Source organism: Pagrus major, chromosome 18 (genome assembly GCF_040436345.1).
Source record: "Pagrus major chromosome 18, Pma_NU_1.0".
NCBI classification, from domain to species: domain Eukaryota; kingdom Metazoa; phylum Chordata; class Actinopteri; order Spariformes; family Sparidae; genus Pagrus; species Pagrus major.
In genome coordinates, this window is record NC_133232.1 from 35,787,289 (window position 1) to 35,812,456 (window position 25,168).

The 25,168-nt window shown below is 39.3% G+C and overlaps 1 protein-coding gene across 3 annotated transcripts in view; it reads right to left on the minus strand.

Annotated features, from left to right (window-relative positions):
* LOC141013822 (teneurin-3) overlaps window positions 1-25,168 on the minus strand; it is a 218,128-nt gene that overhangs the window by 182,055 nt on the left and 10,905 nt on the right. Inside the window, exons 4-5 of one of the 3 annotated variants that reach the window (XM_073487696.1) lie at window positions 6,865-7,074; window positions 6,522-6,565 (exon numbers count right to left, since the gene is read on the minus strand). The exons of 1 other annotated variant lie outside the window; for it this stretch is intronic. The gene's annotated coding sequence lies outside the window, so the exon portion shown is untranslated. Of the gene's footprint in view, window positions 1-6,521; window positions 6,566-6,864; window positions 8,554-25,168 lie in introns of those variants that run through there. One more of the 3 variants, XM_073487697.1, reaches the window with a different exon arrangement.

Below are 25,168 nucleotides of genomic sequence, written 5' to 3' on the forward strand. Positions count from 1 at the left end.
CATCATAATGTCAAACCTGCTATTTATGCACTGTTCATTATTTTAGCTTTTTTTGAATGTTGTCAACTAAAATTCTTACATATTACATATAACTTTAAATATTTTTTCATGTCAGAAGATTTCATGGTTCCAGGTTCACAAATGTGAAAATTTGAAGCTTTTTCTTTTAATTGTCTCAATAATTCAAATAGATTTTTCAATAATTTTGAGGATTGGTTTATGACTGTGAAAAAATACACTTTTTTCAGAATTTTTTACGAACCTAACAATCAATCGAATAATGGATGCATTGATCTATAAGCAGGATTTTATTAATGCAGGACTGTTTCTTCTCGAGTATTATTAGTGAGGTATTATTACTTTACTTCAGTAATAATAATCCAAATACTTCCTCCATCAATGCACTTGAGTATATTCTCCATGTCTGGAATCTCTGAATAATGGCGGGTTAGTAAAAACAACAAACTGCAACCCCATCTTTTGGGAACAGTGAAGCATGACTGGGTTTGCTCAGCTGCTACGTCTTATGCATCCTTCATTGGAGGACTCTGACATTTTTCTATTTCCATAAATTCTGAGACAAACAACTGGAGCTTTGTTTTTTAGCAGAACCGGTCACTGAACTTCTGTCAGACATCTCACAGGAAGCAAAGGACTCTTGAAGCTTTATTAAGTCCTGCAAATAATCACCACGATACATTAGCCATGAGCAGTTATGCTAATGAGGCCGAACATGACCTGCTATATCAATGTCGTCATTAATTAAGCTTATTAATTTAAATTTTAATCAGCGGATATTTCTGTCAATGTACTTGTCTTCACCTGGGTGGTAATAAAATATGCTGGAGGGCTCAAACTCCTGGTGAGTGACATCACCTGGTGAATAATAATAACTCTGTGTGTAATCAGCTCTCCATTCTCCTCTTCAAGCAAAGAACTATACTTTCTCTCACCTATTTTTATTTTCAACACTATTTCCCCCCCATTTAGTTGCTTGGCAACCAGAATTGCATAGCTTATACTACGTAATGCTCCCTGTACACCCGATGAGCTGTCTCTATTACCAGCGATTATCCTCATGTGTGCACCTTGCATTTGAGCAGGAGAGAGATTGAGTCCTGTGTGATCAAGGCTTTAACCTGAACTTGGCCTTTAATCTTATAGCTGGTGTATATTTTCCAGTCACTGTTGGCTTTCAACACCATAAGGACAGGTCAGAAAGCAGGAGCTTTGAGGACAGCTCCCACTAAATTGAACATCAAGAGCCGAGTCACAATCCATAAAGCACAGGTCCAGAGTGTCAGGGGGTATGTTTCACTGAGACGGATGAGTGCTCAACCTACTCATCTTGGCCAGACGAAGGCTTTGAAAATTATTGGAGTGGACCAGGTCTCCAGCCTGTTCTCAATTAGCCATCACCAGCCGTAGCCACAGACATCAGGTGGCTGCCGTCTTGTACAAGCTGCCCACCCACCACTGCCCCACTCCCGCCACCATATGTCAGGTGTTGCCCTCACATGCCCTACCAGACCACTGTATCTCCACTTCCACTCAAGAGCACACTCCTCGGACAAAGGCTTAATCCAAACTGCTGTCCAAATACAGAATATCCTCCCAGAGGAATGTGTTGGACAGATAACAGACACTGGTCTCCAAGCTTTTAGACTCAGGTGAATAGAAAACCTCCTGACCACACCGTTTACAGAATTTGACTGTTGAGCGGCAGTGAACCATGTGATTGGTCAGCCAATGGACTGAAATTTGTGCATTTCACTAAGCTATTGATCACTATCGCAATCAATTAATACTGTGTGAGCTTATCATATATGTTTTGCATGGTCTGCAACTTTGAAACTGATAAATATATTAGAGGAAAAAGTAAATTTTCCCTGGAGTGCGAACAGAAATACCCACTACCTCAAAATTGTACTTAAATACCAGACTTTGGGCTGTGAAGGGGGGAACTTTCACTGTCGGTATGAAGAGTCTAAGAACTGTTTTTTTTAGTTATTATACTAATATATATATATATATATATATACATATATATATATATATATATATATATATATATATATATATATATATATATATATATATACATATACATACACACATGCACAACATGCTAATTATCTTGTATGTGAAGGGTTTACATATCCAGCCTTAAGCCTACTGAACAGCTCATCGCCCCGATGATATCAAACATGATATTAACGATTTAAAACCTAGATGACACGACTACTGAGAGAGGAATCCCAAGACCCACAAGATGCTGCCAAGCAACAGTAAACATTCTAGCCCTGGAGGCTAACGTTGGCTAGCATACTAGCGTCTCGCCTCTCATCCAGACTTGTTTAACCATGTGCTTTTGTTTTTGTCCTACTACGTGTTACTACAGCAAGTTGTTGCACCACTCTAATCTCCATTTTGATTTCTAGACCTTGTTGTGGCTAACGGTAGCTAGCATACTACTGTTAACAGAAACCTAAAATCTCACCCCCAGTTGTCGTTAAAAAGAATAGAAAACCCATGTTGGCCATGTCTGCAACGTGTTACTACAGCAAGTTGTTGCACCGCGCTGATCTCCATTTTGTTTATGTCTGCTTCCCCATGAGATCTCACGTGGTCTCATGGGGAAGGTGTCCCCTTTCCAAATTGCACCAAATTCAACACTGCACGTCCTTGGGTCTTCAGCAACGAACCCCCCAAGTGTGAAGTAGATCGGATGAACGATGCCTGAGATACGTGAATAACATCCAAACAGACAGATTTCTTGGTTCATAGTTAGATGAGATTGGAGCAAAATGCCCAGTGTGGCATTTAGCCTATCATGGCGGACGGACTTAATAATGGCAAATATAAAATTAAACAAACTGAAGGGTTCAAAAGACACTTTTGGGACTTTTGGAAAGTTCACAGGCTGAAAATCACCATCAAAGTGCACGTCGCTCTGTTGGCACTCCCTAATTACTGCACATTCAAATTGAGCAGCAGAGAGGTCAAATGCCGTGTTCAGGGACACACTCACACTCAGGACTTATAAATTAGTAAAGGCTTAAAAAGGCAAACGTTATAATGTGTTAGTGCCCATTGAGTGACCCATATCATTGTTACGTCTTACTCATAATGACTAGAGTCAGAATAATATGGAGTCTCTTTGAGACTTGAGGCAGTCTTGGCACTCCTCATCAAAAGAAGTCGTGACAGATTGAATCCAACTAATCCATCTTCACAAGAGTTCAGACGAGTTGCTGAGCCATATGCAGGTCACTGTGTCCTCGCCAGGGAATTAGAGAGCAGAGTGTATGTATTGTGATTAGGATGTAAAGGAAACTGTGGAGGTAACGGCCTCCCCAGCTGCTTCTATAGTTAGGATTTCTTCTGAGTCTAGTTTGTCAGACAGCTGTGGTCTGTGAAACCCATTGTTGTTATGGGCTTATACAAACTTTACACCTTAATTAGCGCATACATGCAGGTTTTTAAACGTGAATAAAATACGCTAAAAATGGCCGACTGACTCCCTCATCATTGCAAGCAGATGAGTTTGATGTTCAGGTTTTCTGGTGGCCGGAGGCATTTTGTTTCTGGGTCGTCCGTACATACTTACATCCGTCTGTCCATCCGTCAATTTCTTAAGCAATATCTCAGGAACAACATCGAGGGGAAATCTTCAAATTTGGCACAAACATGCACAAACACAACACTTGCATTTGAGGATGAACTGATTCGAATTTGGTGGTCAAAAGTCAAAGGTCAGTTAGACCTCACAAAATAGATTTTTGGGCCATAACCTAAGACTTCATACGCTAATTATGACAAAATGTCACAGAAATATTTAATAAGATAAAATGATGAAGTGATGACATTTTCAATCCAAAAGCTCAAAGGTCCACTTCACTGTGCCATCATAATGTTCAGCAAAAAAACCTTTCTCTGGCCATTATTCAGTGTCATAACCCAGGAACAGAAGGGGAGGTTGTGACCGTGTTTAACATTTGGCTGGATGCTGAATTGGTGACACTAATCTTGGGTCATCAACGTTTCAGGGTTAGCAGCAGCAGTATGAACACATATGAGGGAGTTAACTCTGTTTTTTGTTTCTCTCAGTGAATTCACACATTGGTCACTCATTGGTTTTCATGCTGAGCTTCAGGCGATTGTCATTGCACCATGTGACAGGTTCTATATCAGTCCTCTGTACTCCTCTGTAAACATAGTCTGAGTGATGACAGCATGTTTCTCACATCTTAACATCGCAAATTAGTGTTTCCATTACTTCAGAATGGATCAGAAGCCTATATACAGTATATTGTATCACTGTCTCTATTGTCTTGTTAGGTCGTTGAACAAAAAACACTTTAAGATCATGTTTTGGTCACCACAGACACAGATGGCAATTGTCCAGAGGTCTTCTAAAAAATATTCAGTGGCGTCACGCTCCTAACTGTTGAAACAGAGTCTCAGATTGTGGCTTGGCAGCCTTCTTGCTTGCAACTCCACCTTCATCCCCTCCACCCCCTGATATGAAAGTCAGACATAAACATGTAATGTGAATGTGATATATGTTACGACGTGTTAAATTGTGAAGGTATCAGTGGTTTGCACGAACGTTAACGCCAACATTTTATCCTGACGACTAGGCTGCAAACTCCAGTTGTAAGTGGGCTTTTTGTCCACTGTGAACAAAAAAGGGTTTGATGAAAAGGGATGAAAATAGGATTCACACACAATATGATTTCGACATCCTCGTCCTGAAACATGAGATCTTTTTCCTTTGTTTCATTTAATCACTTATCAAAAGGAAGCCTGGAGGCTGAACGATGTTCATTAGTTCAAAATAAAAAAAAATAAAAAGAATCAGTAGAACAATTAGACATGATAAAACATCTCTAGATTAGATTACGTGAGATTTCATGTCCCGCTAATCACCCTCAGACCCGAAGGATCCATTCACCATCCAAACTCCCTCGAGGGTGCCGACCCTAAACTTCACAGCTACTGCTTTGAATGCCACCTAGTCTGCTCAGTGGGGAATTGTAACAGATGAGCCACCTGTACAATTTGTTGCAGAGATTCACGTGGTGAGGAGAAAATACATGTCTCCTGCTCACATGTCTCCAAACAGCTTGTTCGTAGGCGGTTGTTAATCCAAATCCTGACATTTATTGGGAAAAAAATTGGCCTTTTCATTATGTCAGCTCTGCTGGAGTCTGCATATTTGTTGTCTCACCTGCGACAATGATGTCAAATGCACACACAAAAAAAAAGTTAAACGCGACAGCTGTATCCCTGAAGTGTCAGGATGGTTCATCTTTTCGATCAATTATCAATCAAGCGTGTTGATTCCCTGCTGCTGTACAGGTGAGGGTTGTGTCAAGGTTATTAAAGTTAGTTAGTGTATCGAGTGAAATGAGGATGAAAAAGAGGGACTACGGAGAGTTTTTCAAACCTGGGGAAGTGGAATCAATAGGCTGCTGGTTTTACCAGTGAACCTGCAACCAGGCAGCATGTTTATTTTTGAATAAATGAATATCACCCTTTTTTTTCTGAGCTGCTTTGAATACATAAAAGCAAGGCTGTATTCCAAAAGCATTCAAATTCGGAGGCACACCTAATGCACCCACAGCTCACATCCACTCTTTCAAGCCTATAATCGAGTTAGCACAGACATAATCATGTTATCGTCTGTTCTCTTCTTCCTGGTAAATTTACATGCGAGGCTGTTGTTGCTTAGGTACGTTACATATACAGTGTGTCACTCTTTAACTGTGTTAGAAAAAAACAAAAAAAAAAAAATGAACAAACATGAACACTGTTTCACTCCAACCTCTATTATATACCTCCTACACATGCACAGACATTGATTATGATTATATACTGATTATGCATTCTGCATGCCAGCCACGCAGCAGAAGAGAAGAGGGGAGCATTAAGGGGCTTCGCGACTGTGGGACCCCCTGCTGAGATGAGAGGGGAGGTAAGAGCCAAGGAGAGGGGAGTGTGGAGATGGCTAACCAATCGGCTGTACGCTGGGAACGGGACCAATCATGGCTACAGCTCGGGGCTCTGTTGCTCCCTCTTTCTCTGTAATTCTCCCTTTTTTCTTACATCTCCGTCTTATTTACTCCTCTCTTCGTAATCACTCTGTCTCCACAACTCTTACCCGTCTCTTTGTCTGCCGTGTGCCTTTATAATAATGCGATTTGGCCTCACAGAACCCTCATATCGTCTTACCACAACCTCTATATTCCAGAGTACAACCTTCCAATTCAACCCCACCTTGGGTTTTCCCCTCCTCCACCTAACACTTTTCCTCCCCCTGGTTTCTTATTCACTGGCCACCCTGCTTTACACAGTCCACTCCCCTTCGTCAGATTATTATTCTGTCTGCAGTCACTAAGGAGATGCACACACCATCCATCACAATGTACAAATTCTCAGTGCGCCGATTCGGTCGGGTCCTAATTAAAAAGCCTTTCCACTCGTTTTCTTGAGAGATAATTAGACTTTCATCTCACCAGGATGCCACATCCATAGATCCATTCTCTTCTTCCAGGAAAGCCTATAGGAGAAAAAGTAAATTCAAGGGTGTTTAACCACTCTCCTTCAGGGCACCAGTCAATAATTAAAGATATCTTGCATTACAAAAAACTCTGCCTTATGTGGAAAAAAAGGAGAAAGACTAATATGTTCAATACTTCGAGAAAATGAGTTAAACTGAATAGGGAATATGGGGAAACTTTCTTGAAATAAAGGTTTAAATAGAGGCTATGCTGTGCAGTTACAGGGCTTCATATAGCAGCCACATATAGCAGTTTAAGACATTGATTTTTAAGCTACAACACTGGCGCAAGGGTCCACCTATAGTTGGTCCACTGCAGCTCCTGGGTGTATCTCTGATGTGAGCTTGGAGGCCGTGGAGCTTTGGGCCTGATATGAGACAGCTGGAAGGGTTGAATTATTGAAGAGCACGGACCAGCTCTGAAACACGGGCCATGTCCTCGCAGCTGCTCCATGTGCTGAAGCCGACACTTCAGCAGTCGTCAGACGTGTGCAGTTAACAGGGTCCATCTGTTATTGAGGCGTAATGAACACAGTCAGAGCCGTGGAGAAATGAATCACTGCCACTTTATTAACGCGCGACAATGGCAATGATTGTGCCATCCGTACAGTCGCAATGGTAATAATTATGATATCTCTGATTATAATGATGATTAGAATGCAGATGATGGCAGTGGAGATGATGATGATGATAATGAAGGTGATGTGTGTCTGCTATGATGATGACGGTGCACAAGAACACGGGTTGGGAAAAATCAACACAGGGACAACATTCACATTTACGCTCATTATGCATGCATGAAAGAAAAACGATTTGCATATCTGCACTGGACGGGAAGACCTGCAGGACGGGAGGAAAAAAAACACAACAAAACATTAAAATCATCATTGCTATAATTGTTGACAGTTTCATGTAAACACCTGCCAAATTGAAAACTCATTATTCTAATGTAGAACAGGCCAGCGATGAAAAGCACGCAGAGTGTAACCTCCAAAATCAATAACCAGGCTGCCTTTCATTACATAAGTGAAATTTGTATTCATCTCAGAGATATATATTTATCCCACTTATACCCTTGGCTCGGGAGCAAATTCATTTAGTAATGATTACCTGACTCAGGTAAAACCAATTTCCATTCACTTGTTACCCCGAGTCGGTGACAAGGGCACAGCCAGGGTCACTTTTCAGCAGTTTTTGGTTGCAGGCGCACTATCAGCACTTGATGTCATTGACTCTGTTTGTGTGTGTGTGTGTGTGTGTGTGTGTGTGTGTGTGTGTGTGTGTGTGTGTGTGTGTGTGTGTGTGTGTGTGTGTGTGTGTGTGTGTGTGTGTGTGTGTGGTTGTGTGTTTGCATGTGTGTGAGGGGGCATCCATTTGCTATAAGACTGTCAAAGAAGGTGTGTTGCAATGACACAAACTGAGGAAGTGCATCCTGGCTTCAGTGCTGTTGCTTAGTTTGAAGGCTGTCAGAGAGGCTGTGTGGGTGTTCGGCAGTCTCACTCCCCTCGAGAACTGCGTTCAGATAAAAATACTCAAACCACTCATAGATGCCGAAGGGCTTGGGGTGTGTATACAATATGTTTCGATGTGAAACTTGGATAAATGTGGAGAAAGTATCTTTTTCTTAAGGGGGGGTGGTGCTTGATTTAAGAATGCACATTAATGCTCCAGCCAGGAAAAGCTGAAGTTATTTCTGTCAGCATGAAATACTTTCGCCCAAAGGTAGACACCATCACTTTATGTCAATTTGAAGGTTGCTTCCTTCCACCATGATAACTGACTAGGAACCTCCTTTTGTGTCTGTAGGCAGAGGAGAAATAAACAATTTGAGATGCTGCCGTCCCGTTTGAGCTACACTGTGTGGAATGTAAATAAAACCAGAGTGCAATGATTTGCAAATCCTTCTCCACCCATATTAAAGTGAATACAGAGCAAAGATATTTAATGCTCATTAGACATAAGGATAATATGACCAATCATGATTCACGATTATCCAAAATATACTTAAAACTCTTAAAATGGCACAAAACATGCTGGAAGTCTTTAACCTTATATTTTTGTGAAGAAACTTGTTTTTGCATCACAGATGACACACATCTTTTTGTACATCCTTCTTAGTTGAAACATCCTTTTCACTGAAAAACTATCTTAAATAGCGTGATTGTAAATCATAAGCCCCCCCCCCTGCATAAATAAAAGATATAAATGAATAAATAAAATAAATGGTGGCCACCTCATCTCCCTGTTCTTCTTTTGTCTGGATGCAAGGCAATGGCCAAGCTGCACCTCCAGCCATGGTAACAGGTTTAGGTTTTTGAATGCCTGGAAAGACGCAGGCTCCTCTTGTGGCCATTCCAATATAAATCAGAAAATCAATACTGGACTGTGTGTTATCGAGCTGAACAGCTTTACAAGCCACTGTTGAGAGGGTATTCATGATCATCCCCATTTTACGATTATCCTGATAATGGTAACTCACCACCAGCATTTTATCCTGAGTGTTTTTATGACAAAAAGCAATAATATCGTATATACTACAATACCTAATGTTCATACCAATAAACAAAATTGTTTTTTGTAAATATGCACTCGTGAATTTGATAGCTGCATTGCGCAAATTGAGAAGAACCACAGCATCGCAGTGTTTTAGGAGGCGTTCAGGGGTAAGTGTGTAATAAGTGTGTTGTATAAAATAAAGACATACATAAATAAGGTGGATCGTACAGAGTCGTTTCTTTTACAACCATCAAATTAAAGGACTGAACCAAAATTGAATAAAGGCAGACACAGGTTGATAAATGAATATATTAAACTGAGATGGAGCTCCACTCTCCATCAATGCATCAATGCAGTTTGATAAGTTTGATCTGTAACAATGTCTGTGATGCATTACTACGCTTTGTGAACTTACTGTATAATGTGTTATAATGCACCTAGAGCACCGAATATTCATAATGCTTAATAACAATATACATAACTCATTATTATTATTATTAACATTTGTATAATGGAGTTTACTAATGGAGTAATCCATTGTATGTAAGTGCCTGTTGAATAAATACATTTTACAGTGTTGTGTGCTGTTCTTGTTCTGACCCAGTCTTCTGTCAGTGACTTATAACACAGGGATTTCATTACCTTTCTCAAAGCACCCAATGAGCCACTGACGGTGACATTATCACATTATAATGTATTATAATAGTGATTATAATGTATTACAACTACAAGAACTATTATACATTATGATCCTTGCAAAAATAGTGAGTGAATAATGAGTTGTGAAGTATTGATACCTGACCATATACGTCATTATAAAAGACTTGTGTTGATGATTATTGTTATAAAACATTCAGAATATGTATCATTGCTTCCGACTACAGACAAACTATAACACATCAAAAGTACGTTTTTAGACAGACGTCAGCGTCAGATGAGTTTTTATTACTGTTAAAAAGCATTAAGAACGATATAACTATGATTATATGCCACTCGAGGTGAATTTAAGTCATAAGTATGTTCATGATGTGTTGTGCATTATAGACATGGACTTCATAGAAAGTGTTACTGTTTGTGTCTTTCTTGCTGATGAACGTGGCATATTATACATACTCTCTCTGCGTTCGAGTGCGTTTGAGAGGAAGATCAAGACGGCAGTCACTGATGTCAAGATGTAATCATCAGCCCGGCTGCATGTAAATCTGGTCCTTAGCTGATTATTTGATGAGAAGGTTAACTGCTATGACACTGCTCTCAGGGAACGGCCAGATAATTTCTCCTTTGCATTACTGGGTTTGTATCCACACCATGTTGAATTTTGACATGAAACCTGAAAACAAAAAAAAGTGTTTGAACCTTTAATTATTGGTGTTCTCTGCTAAATTCTCTGCCAAGCTCTCATTCCACTCAAATTAACTAACAATTGTGAAATAGAATATAAATCTATAGTCTGCAGTAAATTATTTCGAGCACTGGCGTCACTGCCTGCTCAATCACGCTCTGTCAATAACCTGAAGCCGTGTTAGGCGTGATTTAACTCTCACGATTCATCCCACTTAATTAGAAATTGAATGTACAATAACAAATGACCTCATTGGCATTCATTAGATTACAGACTATACATGTGTTTTTGTTTCCCTAAAACAATAGAAATGTAAACAAAAGAAAAGCCACTACAGACTGACTGCCTGGCACCGCGCCAGCCCCAAGAAATTGGAAGAGGGCTATTTTATTCTCATTTTATCCAAACATATTCTCAAGCCATCCAAACAGAACAGAAATGGGCCACAGGGAAAAAACATTTTAATACAGATCCTGGTGTGTTTTAGTTTAACCGAGGCGCTGATTTTTATGGTAGGCTACAATGTGGAGAGAGTAACTTTCAGCTGTATTCAGCTCTTGTAGAAGTAAAAAAGGCTTAATGAAGTTTACTTTACTCCTCAGGCTCATCGAGATAAAAACAGTTACCAGCTGCACCCCACAAGGCTACATTTGGAATTTCACAGATCATAAGGTTTGCTCGCAGTTTCAATTACACAGCCATTCAATTTGTTTCTCTCCAATGCAAACCAGGGAGATAATTGTAGCTGACGCCATCAGCAGTCATTTTGTCCATCGAGAGGATGAATCTTTGTATCATGAGACAGTATGGCACAAGTTTGGTCTCAAGTTCACATAATTACCATCAGAATTAACGGTTCATAAGCCTGCCATCAGTACTTGCCATCATTAATAACAGTCGTTGAACTCCCTGTGGCGTTAAAATTAAACATTTTGCGCTCTAGCAGCGAGGGCAGATGTATACTCCTACATGACATCTTGTTCCCACACAATTACTGGAGATCTAGTCACTGATTGCTCCGCTCGGCAAGTGTTTACATGTGTAGACCAAACTTTCATCCTCGGAGATGTTGCTCTTGCGTTGGGAGCTCTCATTAGCGTTGACATCAGTAGAAGTAGCTCAGCATCATATGCTTGATCTCTATCAATTTACTTTACCTTCGTGAGGAGCTCTGTCACGTACGCCTCGACTCACATCACTTTCTGTGTTTTTTTATTTGTGGAAACGCTTTGAAGTAAATATTGTTTACAAGTCGACTGAAAGTGGACACAATTTCACTTCTTTTAACTACCTATGGCGATCGTATTGGTTCTCTCGAATCTTAGTCCCTCTCTAATTAGCTGCTGTGAGCATCTGACAAGAACAACAACATCTTTGTTGCGCTGCGGGGGGTAGCAGAGGGTCAGACAGCACCGAGTTGGGAACAGCACAACAGTAACACATTCCAGCACAACAACAACATTTAGCTTAACTGATACATTCATGCAAATCTGGAGGACCTGGGTTGTATAGCGACATATGTTTGTGGGCATGCATCTCCCCAGATAGAAAAAAACGCAAGGAGCAGCCTGTTGCCGTGTCAAACATGCACCTAACCTAACAAGGATTTGTTGTGAATAATGAACAGTTCGAGACAATTTTGGGTATGGAACACTGTGGTGCGTAAGGCGCATTAGCCTTTGCTTTTGATTCCTGCCCTGCTTTAGGGAGAGATGTTCAAAGCGCTTTCACGGCAAAATGCCGCCTGCTTTCAAAGACCCCCTGCTGCTCGTGTCAGAGCACCAGTTCTCTCTGTACTCCATAAATTAAAGTTATCCCAAATGTCTTGTGGCATAAAATGGAAGCTTCAATCCTCCACATGCATTAATTAGCACTGTCACACAACCTCGCTGCCTCCTCATAAACAGCAAGTGGTTTTATGTGACAACTCCAGTGTCCTTTTCCTAAAAATGTATTGACTTAAGTTGATCTATATTACAATGTGTGGAATAACACTGAGTCTGCCGGTTATGACCCAGTTTTTTAAAGCTATTAAATTAAATGTCAGTGTCTCTGATTGTTTATTATCATTTTTATTTTGCTCAAAATGAACTGACTTGGACTTTTCAGTTTGCTGACATATAAAATTGTTTTAGCTGATATCTATGATTACTTAAAATGCTTTGTTAAATAGAATATTGATGAACATACTGTCCCACGGGAATATACATTATCGCATATTCCCAGTTCAGAAACCCCAGAGGTTGGAGGATTGATTACATTTTCCTGTCTCCTCTTGCCCTAATTAAAGATCTAAGGGATAGCCCCTCATGGGAGGACTAACTCTACTGTTTCATCTGTATGCCACATCATCCTGGATCATCCAACAATGGCACACCACCTCTTCTACCTATGGGGATAAACTTAAGCTCATTTGCGTAACCGAGTTCACCGTGATTTGATTGCGGGGAGGGGTTGATGGACGAGCACTCCTGCTGTGTGCGAGTGAGAATGAAGCACACGCCGAGGTTCAAACATCTACTGTATGTAATTTTCAGCGCTGTCTACAACACCACATTATGCACCATTTCATCGTTGTGGAGAACTGGGAATGACATAACCCTACACTGAAAAATATGCTCATTTAGGAAACTGTCAGGAAAAAAATGACAGAAGAAGGGAATTATCATACTGCAACTGCTTCCCACTCATTCATACTGTACGACAATAAAACAGATGGCGAGGCATAAATGTGAGTCAATTCCATTGATTCGGCGACAGGTGCCAATCAAAGTGCTGTCGCTGACGACTTTGATGATGACAGAACGTGGAGTTAACATGCTTCATTATGCTTCCTCATTATCTGGAGTGACGCACGCCAGCGAGTTTCGACAAATGGACCTCTCGCCTCACAACAGCTTCATTTGAATCCAAAATCAATAATTCTCTCTCCAACCTGAAAGAAAACAATGATCAAAACAGGGACTCTCAGCACTCCAGAGGACCTTTTATTTTGCTTGGCAAGAAATTGGCCTTAAATTGAATTTGGAAATCAGCATGGCTAAAAAAAAATCTTTACTAAGCAAATGAGCGTACATTGTCTTTTGGTATCTGAAGTCAGCAGGGAGAGGAGAGGTGTCCAACCCTGATTGGAAGCTCTATTGCCAACAAAACAATTCAATTGCAGAGCACAGATTGGTTATTTGTCTCAATCGTCCAAATAATTCCTCTTACATTCATTCTAATTAACTTCAATTGAACTGGTTGTGTTCTAGGAAGCACTTGTAACAGTGGTCAGTGCTCAGAAGATACTGTGGCTGATTTGATTACTTTGCCATAAATTCTATTCAATTTTCCGGCCCGTTGTTTTTAAACTCCCCGCGGAGTGAAAAATGGCTGTAAAACACGACGTTTGAGCCATTATGTTATCTGTGAAGATAAGTCAGACCAAATATATCCCATAAAGACAACGTTCAAAAGCTCAATACAGCAAGGGACACATTTCCCTTTCTTTCATCTCATAAGTGTCTCATGGTCAAATGGTATTTAATTGAAGCTGGTAAACAACCACTTAAAAGAAAATATGAAGCATTCACACATCTGACTTGTGTTTGAACGCTACTGGCTTTCTGAACTCTAAAGGAAATGCAAAAACTGTTGTTGACTGAACAATCTAATCAATATTTCATTTAAAGCAACAATTTCTGAAAGGAAAAGAGGACAATGACGTAAAGTACGAGGTTGGCCTTGGAGGAGTCACTCCTGGGTACACACTTACTGTGCAGGATGTGTGCTGTAGGCTGTAAGCTGCAGATAATTGTTATTGCCATTATATACAGATATATATATTTCAAATGAACCGTTTAGTCTATAATATGTCAAACATACAAGCAAATTAGAATGTCTTAAGGGCTTAAGGGAAACTTTTGACATTTTGGGAACTGTGCTTATTTTCTTTCTTGCATAGAGTAAGATGTGAAGATTGATACTACACTCATATCTGTACTCAATATTAAATATGAAGCTCACACCCGACTGACTTTACTTGGCACAAAGCCTGGAGACGGGGTCGGACTGTTTTGGTCAGGGCTTATAACTTCCTAAATTCTCCACTGGCTGCTGAGCAACTTTGAGCAAATTTGGCACTGTAAAACCAGCGATTAGATATTTTTCCGGTTTTGGCAGCCCAGTCGCCAGGATAAAATTTAGCAGTTAACATTTCTGCAAACCACAGATGCGTCCAAGGTTGACGTTTGTAGCAAATATGGCATACCGCTTTCACATTATATGCTTATTTCCTGAATTTTATATTAGAAGGTGGAGGGAACGGAAGTGGCGTTATTACAGCCAACAAGGCTGCCAAACAGTTCGAGTCACACCAGTGGATATTTCCAGCCTTTCTTGTGGTGTTAAAAGGTGTTTTTTGACACCACAGACCATCTCCATTTGTGATCGTGGTGACCAAAACAGGGATTATAAGCCAAACCAAAGCCAAAATGATGTTTTTCTCAGCCTTACCACGTTTCTGTGCCTCAACCTAACCAGAGCAAAAACACAGTGTTATGACGAGCAAGAAATAGAAAATTCAACCTAAAAAAACGTTGAAACATAAAGAAGAGATCAGTTTAAACGTATCTGTGGTTTTGCAGAAATGTACTTGGCCAACATTTACTCTGGCAGTTGTGTTGGACAGCTTGCTGTTCCCCGTTTCCAGTCTATGTGCTCAGCTGTATGCCAAAGAGCTGCAACGATTAGTTGATCTATCACTTAGTCAATTGGAAGAAAGATTTTAACACAGAAATGTCAAACATTTACTGGTTGCAGCTTCTTAAATGTAAGGATTTGATGCTTTTCTTTGGAAACTGGACTGTTGTTTGGAAAAGGAGCAAATTAAAGAAGAAACTAACCTTTGGGAAAATAATCGTCAGATTAATCAAAAATGAAAATAATAGTTGCAGCTGTAGTTAGTCCTCAGCACGCAAGAGCTTCATATTTCACACACAGGCAGGATCATGATCTTCTCAGCTAACTCTCAATAATTCTAAAGGTAAAAGCAGCGAGTCCTCAGATTTGAGATGCTGGAAAACAGAAAATTTGGCATGGTATGCCAACTTATGACCAACTTTAACAATTAATTGAAAAAAAAGCTGTGGATTAAGTATTTTCTATCAAATAACAGACCAATTGTGTCGGGACTATGAGTTACATACACATACTTTAACTGTATCTGCCACACAAGCCATTCCTCTCCCAAAAGAGAAATCATCCTTCATGTCCATCACTCGTGTTTGACCCAAACAATTTCCCATCCACAGGCCCAGTCCTTCAGGACGGGTCAGAAATTCATTCAGTCTTTAGCTGCAGATCTTGACTCATTGCTGCCTGTCTCCTTTACAACACTTGGACTGACACTTACATCCCTCCATTGCAGAATTTCTAGTCTAAGTTGTCAGGAGTCTTGACAAATTGCTTCATAACCAGCCAGTCAAAAAGCAGCTGTTGTCATAGCTGTTAGGCATCAGTATGAATAGAGGCAAAAGAGCATTTTCTCCTGTTCAGAAGTGTCCACAGACACAGCGCAGCTTGCCGACAGCCTTCCTGTTAAATTATTATCACTACCTTTGCACTGTCATATGTTGACGGGGTTCAGAATACAAAACTCCTGGAGAAGACCTCTGTCAGGGTTGTTATGAATTTTACATTGCTGTTCTTCTTTGTGATTTAAATTACTGGGATGAATGTATAATGCTCGATCATGGTCGAATATGATACGAGGGCTTGTCAAAGTAAATAGCTCCTATCACTCAATGATTGAAAATGAATGCAAAAACAACATAAAATGACTAAATATAGTGTAATATCTATAAGGGCTGTAATCTTTCCCCACAGTTTTCCAGATATCTCGTCCGTTTATGTAAATTAATGTTTCATACATTTCAAAAGATTCCTCGGCTGGTCGGCAGCACGTTTTCCCTTTTCTCATAATTTAAACTGAATTACATTCAGGGGGAATAAAAGGTGAGCAGATGCACTCGCTGCAACACTTTTTGGTGATGCGTGGCATGAACCACAATCATGTTTTTGTTTGCTTTTCTTATTTAATATTGGACACATTTATCTAAAGGGCGGTGCAGCATGAACATACTGTAGGCCTAAAGATTTTTTGCGTCAGTAGTCAAGCACAAACACTAAGAAATGATTCACTAACCCCTGTAGTGTAGGAGAATGTACCCCTGAAGTATTTAAAGACAAGCATTAAGCTTTGGAGGACAAGGATTAGATGGTTTTACACTGCCAGTGCAAGCATTGTTCTTGCTAATTAGCACATTTTCCAGCATTTTTTCCTCTAAGTAGGTTATTTACAAACCCACGGTCGGTCATTACTTCACCAGCTAAACGAAGTGCAGATTTTATAAGACGAGGAGGTGATTGAAGCAGATTCGCTACCGATAATTTCTCGACCTTTCGCACAATTTCTAGGTCACATTATCTGAGCTGTAGACTAGAAACTTCAGTTAATTAGGCACATTTGAGATTTGTTTATTAACTGGTGTTTTGTTACTTAACAAGACCAAACCTGAACTGCTGACAGCATGCATTATTAGACTGTGCTGCACAGTTGCCACCAAAAACGTACAGAAGTGAAAATAGGCTGCTGTGTCCGGTGTAATATGAATAATGCGATAGTTATACACGTTAAGTCCCCTTTTACACCCATCAAGTGTAAATATATCAAGGATAACTTCCCCATACACCTTCCTAATATTGATAGGACACCTACATAGCCCCAGATTGCCAAAAGCATTCATTACACGACATGATAAACTGCAGGAGAACACCGACACAATGAGATAATGACTTCGCATCAGAGCAGTGGAACAATGATATCAACTTCATAAAAACCCTCATTGATTTGTAATACATCAATCACAAGTCGGCTATAGACCGAGAAAGACAAGTTATTGATCTGTAATGGAAAGAGGGATGGCTATACTTGCTTAGCAAAGAGCCACTCAGGCCTCAGAGGGTTGTTCAAAGTGAGGTCAACATGTAAAACGATACGAGTCACGACTAGAATTACCTGTTTTTCTCTGCTGCTCTTGATAGTTGGACTCTGGGGACTGATGAAGGATCGGTTTATCACTGACACTCTCTACTTTGTATGGTCATTATTATTTTTTGTAAAATCAATTAAATCAGTTTTCAGGGAAATTAATCAACTGTCAGGCCCAGTGGTGTATAAGTCTGAAAGTAAAAAACAAGGTAAGCTAAGAAGAATAACAGTGAACATATGAAAAGGAGCCAAACGTTTCATTTATCTGTTTGTACAAGTTCTGGTAAGATATTTAAATTGGATGTACTTTTCCAATTATTTGATAACAATCCCTTGTCAAAAAGTCTTTCGACAATTCTTCAGATTCCTTAAGGAATCGCATCAGAATTTATCTTATTTTGGAACCAATCCTCAAAGATTTATAGCCCAAAGACGGATCTTTGGGCCAAATTCTCCCCTGCTCCAAATTCGTTTTGGCACTCCGAGGGTTCAAGAGTAATTTTGAGATAACTTCCCATATTAATAAAAGACATGATGACATAAGACCTAAGAAGCAATTATTTACTCATTAAATGGGTTAGCAGGTTGGCCTAAAGCTTCAAAGGCTAATTAATAAGGTAGTTGGCTCAATCCCTTGTGGGAGGCTGTATTCCCTGTGTGAGCCAGCGACTGAGGGCTTCCAAGTGTTACTTCTTTAGAAAAACACTGATACAAAGTCGTCGACAAAGGCCCTTGACCCCAAACTCATCAAGACACAGTGTCTTAAAATGCAAATAATGGATACGGTGCTCTGATTAAGTTTCCTGACCACAAAATGTCAGAGTTATGTGTATATGTATATGTATTTTCCAGTTCTCAGGTCCTTAGAGATGTTGTCATCTTCAGCGCAAAAGTTCCAAAAATGATGTTTTATTTATTGAGCGCACACACACAGCAAAGTACGGAGTGGTGCAGAGCTCGGTCCATCATAAATTAAATGAGATGCACAACAACCCAAAATGTTTGCAGCTATTTTGCCTTCACCAGGGCGGTTAATAAAAGATAAGCACAGATAACTCTTTTTATTGATCCCACAGATGGTACATTCAGGTGTTACAGCAGCACAAGGACAGAAGTAAGTACAGAATCCCTTACAGAAATTTCACATGTGAAAATCACAATTTCACGTGTGAACTGAGTATTTTCACATGCAGAAGACCGACATGAAAAAAAAACACGTGTCCAAAAAAACACGTTTTGAGTTCACATGTGACTTTTTCATAAGGGTGAATAAAGAAGCTTATAAAAATGTATCAGTAAATTAAATAAAAACAAGAACTGATTAAATATGACAGCTAATCTCAAATTACAGACAATAACAAGACACATCCAGCACCACGAATGATGTGCTTGAACTACAATACCGTCTCAAAGTGACACGGTTGTGAGATTGATTGATTGAGATTGATTTTTTTTTTTTATTAATCTTATTTGGATCTCTTTAGCTCATCTTCCAAAAGACAACATAAAAAACAAACATTTTGAGTTTAGAAGTATATATCACCATATATATTATATGGTATGATTAAGTAATTAAGGAGTTGTGTGTGTTAATAATAAAGATACGATGTCGCACATTATGCAGTAAACAATATTGGGGAGACTTTGGCTCAGGAGGTAGAACAGGTCGACCACTAATCGGAAGGTCGGTGGATCGACTGCACATCCAAGTGTCCCTGGGCAAAATACTGAACCCCAAATTGCTCCCGATGGCTCTTCCATCTGTGCGTGAGTGTGTGTGAATGGCTGAGCATAGAAATACTGTGGTGTTGTTGGATAGGAAGCGCCGTATCACTCCTGATGAGCATGTCAGCACCTTGCATGGCAGCTATCAGTGTATGAATGTATGTGTGAATGAGTGAATGTGACAAGTGTGCACTACTATACCATATAATCATGAGAATATGCATGCCACATACATATTATTATTATTACGATTGTATGGTATAATAGTGCAGTATAATTAAAACAGCAGACGATATGTAAGGATATAGTAGTAAAGTTCAGCAATATAGCTTTGTATGACTACAGTAGAGCTTGGATTATAACAGTAGAATATGGTATATAATGATATAATATAACATAATATAAAACAATAAATGGTATGACAAATGATGCAATTACATAAAGTATAATAACACTGATAATGAGTCTATTTTAAGTGCATTACAATATATAATAACATACAATAGACACCATATAAGCTGGTGGTGGAATTGAGTCTGCTATTATGGAAAATTGTATATCTGTCAGGCTTTTATTGTCAAAAAATCCTTTTAAAATACCAAAGCCAACAACTAATTGATTGACTGAGTATTGTCTGTGTAGCTGGAGCCTGTATCGCCGGCTCCTCTGTGCCACAAACCTCCAAAAACTATTAGAAAAACATCAATAAGTCACACTGGGCTGAGTGGGAGTCACACTGGGTGACATGTTCCTGCAATACCACGGACGTGGCCACATGACCGAGTTTATTTTTAGTCAATCCCACATACACTGTCCTACTGCCTTAAATACTAGTGCACCAAATGTCCCCAACAAATGTAGGATTTACTGAGTAGCATTTGCTGTGAGACTACAGAGCCCAGCTGTGTAAGGAAACTATTTGGCCCTGTTATTAAAGAATAATAATAAATGAAAGTGACTGGTTTTTAAAGACTTCACAGGGTTGCGGGGGATGATTGCCACAGACTGAGAGAAGCGGGAGATCTTCGATAGAAATGTTTTGCCCGTGCCTACATTGGTATTTTTGCTTATTGATGCCATTTCTTGGGGTATCTTCAAATGCTTTATATCCCTAGAATCTATACAACCTAAACAAAATGGTTATGTCAGCCATTAAACCACAATAATTGATTAAAGTATTGAAATTGTATCATACATTTAAAAAAAAAGCAAAAATCATCATTCATTTCTCCAGTGGTGTTTTTACTTACTTTTACTTACATTTCCTAGATTACCTTAAAATGCTTCATATCCCTAAAATCTGTTCAATCTAAGCGAAGAGGAAATGTAAGTCAATAAACCATAATGATTGAAACTGTGTCATGAAGATCCTCCTGTTTTTCTGCCCTCCTGTTGACACTTCACTCCTCGCAGACGGTATGTATTTGTGCCAAAGGCATGTGATCATATTTTTTTTATTCAGAATCAGATTTTTTATCCACACATTGTGGTAAAAACACAACCATAGTACAATAGTCAACAACCAGAATACAGCATTAGTTATTTGAGGTACCATTCAATTTGTTTTTGCATGCATCCAAAACACATACAGAAACATTTCCTTTCAGTACATCAGCAAGCTTTCTTTAATTTAATCGAATTAAAGAATGTTCATTTATAATAAGCTGTTTCACTTAAAGTCTTGAGGACAAAAACAAACGGGCATATGAGTCATAATTAATGCCATTTGATTTTTTTTCTTTTTTGCTACAATCAGTATTCTGGATTGCAGTTTTCACATAGGTTTGAAATGAACAAATTCTCTGCAGAAGAAATAAGTTCTCAATATAGCTCTGCCACGGCAGCCTTGAAAACGGCCCTACAGTAGCTGCGCTTCAGAGCCAATTACGTGTCTGCCAGTAATACAATGAGAGAAATATTTTAATCCCTACCATCATGCACAGTGGCTTGGCAGAAAAAAACTAGAATGGCACCACCATCAAAACTTCAAAGGCCAGTGTCCCATAGCAACACCAGGGAGCTCAAAAATAAATAAATAACTATAAAAACAGGTAATCAGCCTCTTCATCAAACAATTTGAATCCCACCTCAACATGCTGAGGTTACTTCTCCCCAGATACTTGTGTGTCTTATCAGGCCTTCTCAGGCAGCAGGGAATAGAGAGAGAAAAAGAAAAGACAGACGTGCCCCTGCCAATGCCGGAAAAAGTGCCTCTTCTTGCTCTCTTATGCGTGAAGAGGAATTTAAATCTCCAGAGTAATACCTGTGGTTTTGTGATACATTTACCAAGACATTTTCTTCTCTAAAGAAACCTCAAAACCCCCTTAAAACATCTCTTGAAGATGTTTAGGGATCAGGTTTTTGTAGTAGTTGGATCCAGTGTACTGGAAGAATCTTGGAGTTTCTCCATGTGGCAATACTCTGTCAGTATAACAGTCCAACATCCAACTCATCTTCTTTTGTATTGTGCTCTTATAGTGGCTTTACCGTCACTCAAACACATCAGCTAGACCATAGCCAGTTTAAAATCAGACCTAACAGTTTCCAGTGGTTGCTGATGTGAGCAGCAATTTAATTTACAATCAGCCCTGTCATGCGAGCACAAGACTGCAGTGTTATCATTGGACACACCGTGTCATAAACAGAGCAGCAGAACAGCACTGTGTGGTTAATGCTTCAGCCCCATCCTCTGGATCAGAGGCACAATTACATTGTGATTGACTTAGCTGGATCACTAAAGCCACTGATGAGCACTGTTGTGTCGCGTCCCTTTGTCTAAACACCGTTTTCCTCTCCCAGCAGAGTGACTTTAATAGACTCGCAGTATGTGGAGTGCATTTAAATCCTTTACCGGGACGTTTAAATTGATCAGTTGTGACAACAAAAAGAGCGGTGAGGAGTGATTTCGATAAATGGAGAGAGCAGCACAGAAATGTATGTAATAGAATTAAGGAACCTTGTCCCAGATCTAACTTTGCAGGGACTTTTAATGTTATTTGTGTTTTTTTCAAAGTTAATCCCCAAGTCCATTTTTTTTCATTGATGTGCTCGAGGGCGTTCTTTGTTCAACTTTATTCAAATTGATTCCCGAAGACATGAATCTCCTTTAAGTAGAATGAAGAATAAATAAGAGTAATGCATAATTTCCTGTTGCCATTTCTCATACATTGAGAAAACAAGCTGCACCGTATTGTGTCATTTATCATAAAACTGCAGCGGACAAAACAGTACATTATACCTCATTACATATACAGTACAGAGTAAGATGGGCATAAACACTGTCTAGGTTGAGATTATACATTATCCAGTACTGTCTTAAGACAGATGTTGCTAATATAATGGAAAATAAATCGTCAGATGACACTTTTTGCACACAAATACTGTCAGAGAATAAAAAATATGTCTGGAGTGTATACCATTAAGTTAGTTTTACTCAAATACTACAAATTATCAAGGACATGATGCTAATGTGTTGTGTTGTATGTATATTTTTTAAACATGTCATGCGACAATTGACCTTGAATCAAACCTGAAAGGAGATGTAACACTGTGTCCTGCTGTTCACACATAAAACATGGCTATCATTGCTGGAGTATTGAGTTTTTGGAAAAGAAGACAGAAAGTGCAGCAGGTTATGAGTTTTCTCCCAAGATTTCATCCACCCACAGACACGACTGGATCATGACAACAAACCACGGTGCGGTCCTCGCTGTGTGCTATTCTCTGCAAAGAAACTTGCCTGTTTTTTCCCCTGGAGCTGCAGTGTACATGACATCTAACCGGGCACTGTTTTCCTGCTTGTTAGAAGTCTGACTGTTAGTTCGAAGTGCATGCATGGATTTATCTTTAATCCGGCATGTCTGACAGTCTGTTCAGCAAGCTTGGACTAAATGAAAAAGCAGACACTGAATGGCCTCAAATCCTAGTTTGCAGGAGACTCAAACATTCAATCACAAATAATACAGCTGTATCTAAGCTCCTGAAGCCTCTGTAGATGGCTGACTGACTATGCAGATTTGCTAACATGATCTCAAGGGCTGACATGACTGGATGTTTTAAAAAGAAATTGAATTGTTTATACAATGGATCGGCTTGAATAAGTCCTTGTTATTGGATGAGCTTGACATTTTTCACATATGTGCATTGCATATAGAGCTCTGTATAGGACGCAGTATTGACAGGAGGGATTTCATATACAGTAAAATGCCATGTAGGCGTTTGTGTGACTTATTTCAAAGCTGCCTGAAAACATGAGCATAGTAATGAAAATCCAGCCCCCACTGCTCTGAGCCAGAGGGTGCTTTTATTCTTTGCCTCAACATTTTCTGGGTAGAACATGTTTGTAATTTAAACTAACTTTGAGAATCAGGGAAGAAAATGACTGCTTCCTTCTCAGTTAGGTTTTGCTTAAATTTAAGTTTTAAAATGTATATTTTTCACTAATTGTCATCTTAATGTGCAAGGATATGTAGAGGACCAGTGTGTAGGATCTAGTGGCATCTAACAGTGACCATCCAATTTCAAGCTTGTAGGCGAACCTACAGTGGCTACAAAAAATGTGAAGTCGCCAGAATAAAGATTAGCTAAGTATGTTTCTGCAAAAGTGTAGTTCAAACTTAACGTTTCTTTACGTTGCAACTTCACATTTCTTTAGGTTCAGTTTCCCATTTCTTTGTTGTCATAACACTGTGCTTATGCTCTGCTTAAGTTTAGGCACAAACACTACTTGGTTAGGGTCAGGAGAACATCACGGTTTGGCTTAAAATACCTGCTTTGGGAACCACAAAAACGGCTGGAGATGGTCCAGCTTCATGTGAAAAACTGCCAGTTTTTGTTGCCTCTGGAACAACTGGAAATGTTCCCACAGATTCAAACTGTGGTCACATGAACATAACAATTATTAATATTATTTTAAAATTTTTGCACTGCTGAATCTAAGACGCCAGACTATATTTTTTGTCCATGGTAAATGTAGTATATCAACTTTTTGTTTTTATGTTATTTTTTCAGTGCCCAAAACCAAAATGAAAACATCACATTCAATTCATAAAAGCTTGTTTACAATGGCATATATTACGCCTGCAATACATTTAAATTCACACAAATTGTAAAGCTAATACGTTACAGTTAGCCATGCTAACCATAGCTATGAGTTATGAATAGCACACCTTCTCTCTTAGGAGCGAGAGAAGGTGTGTGAAATAAATTAGTAATTAGTTAGGTAATTGGGATTTCTTGGCCAAGTTTTAAAGAGAAACAAATTAGGTAATTCCTCCGGTACTTTTTTGAACTTTATGAAAAGAAAACTTTGTTGGTGGGAGCACTTAATCAACTAGTGCTGTTTGATTTCGGTAAAGTTTTCTCTGAAGACAGATCTGTTCTGCAGAATTCTTCGTCCTGTGCCAGCCATCAATGAGGCTTCTTGTGGCTGACAGCTGGTATCGCAGCTTAAGCCTACCTTTCTGGCATTTTACCTCGTTTTATTGCCTTTGAACTCGTCTTTCAAGAGACCTGTCAAGGCTACCATCTGAACTTGCAACCATGTTACAAAGTCAGGTCTCTGGATAGACCATCGTACCATCTGTTCTGGAAATGAAGGAAGACGGTAAAAGGAAGCTAATTGACTTTGCTGCCATTCAAGATAATTAGAGAAACACTTGGGATAATTTTTTCTTAATGTGAGTTTATTTTCTGTGTTCAGAGGGTAAATTAAAAAATGCCGACTTCCTTACCTTGTTAAAATATCTGACAAAAAACTGTTTTACTGATATGATATTCCCGTAAGAGAACACAGTCATTAACTGAGCATCTCCAACATCAACAGGCCCACAAACAAGTTCAAGGTCAAAATTAATAATGAATTACAACATTTTGCATTTGTGTTTGAAGAGAAATAAAGTTCTTCAAATGGTGCCCAGATCCTGATGCTGATATTGTGTGTTCAATTTGAAGGAAACAACAAACGATACCATTTGTTTGCAGAAACTAAATCTTTCCAATTTTCAAA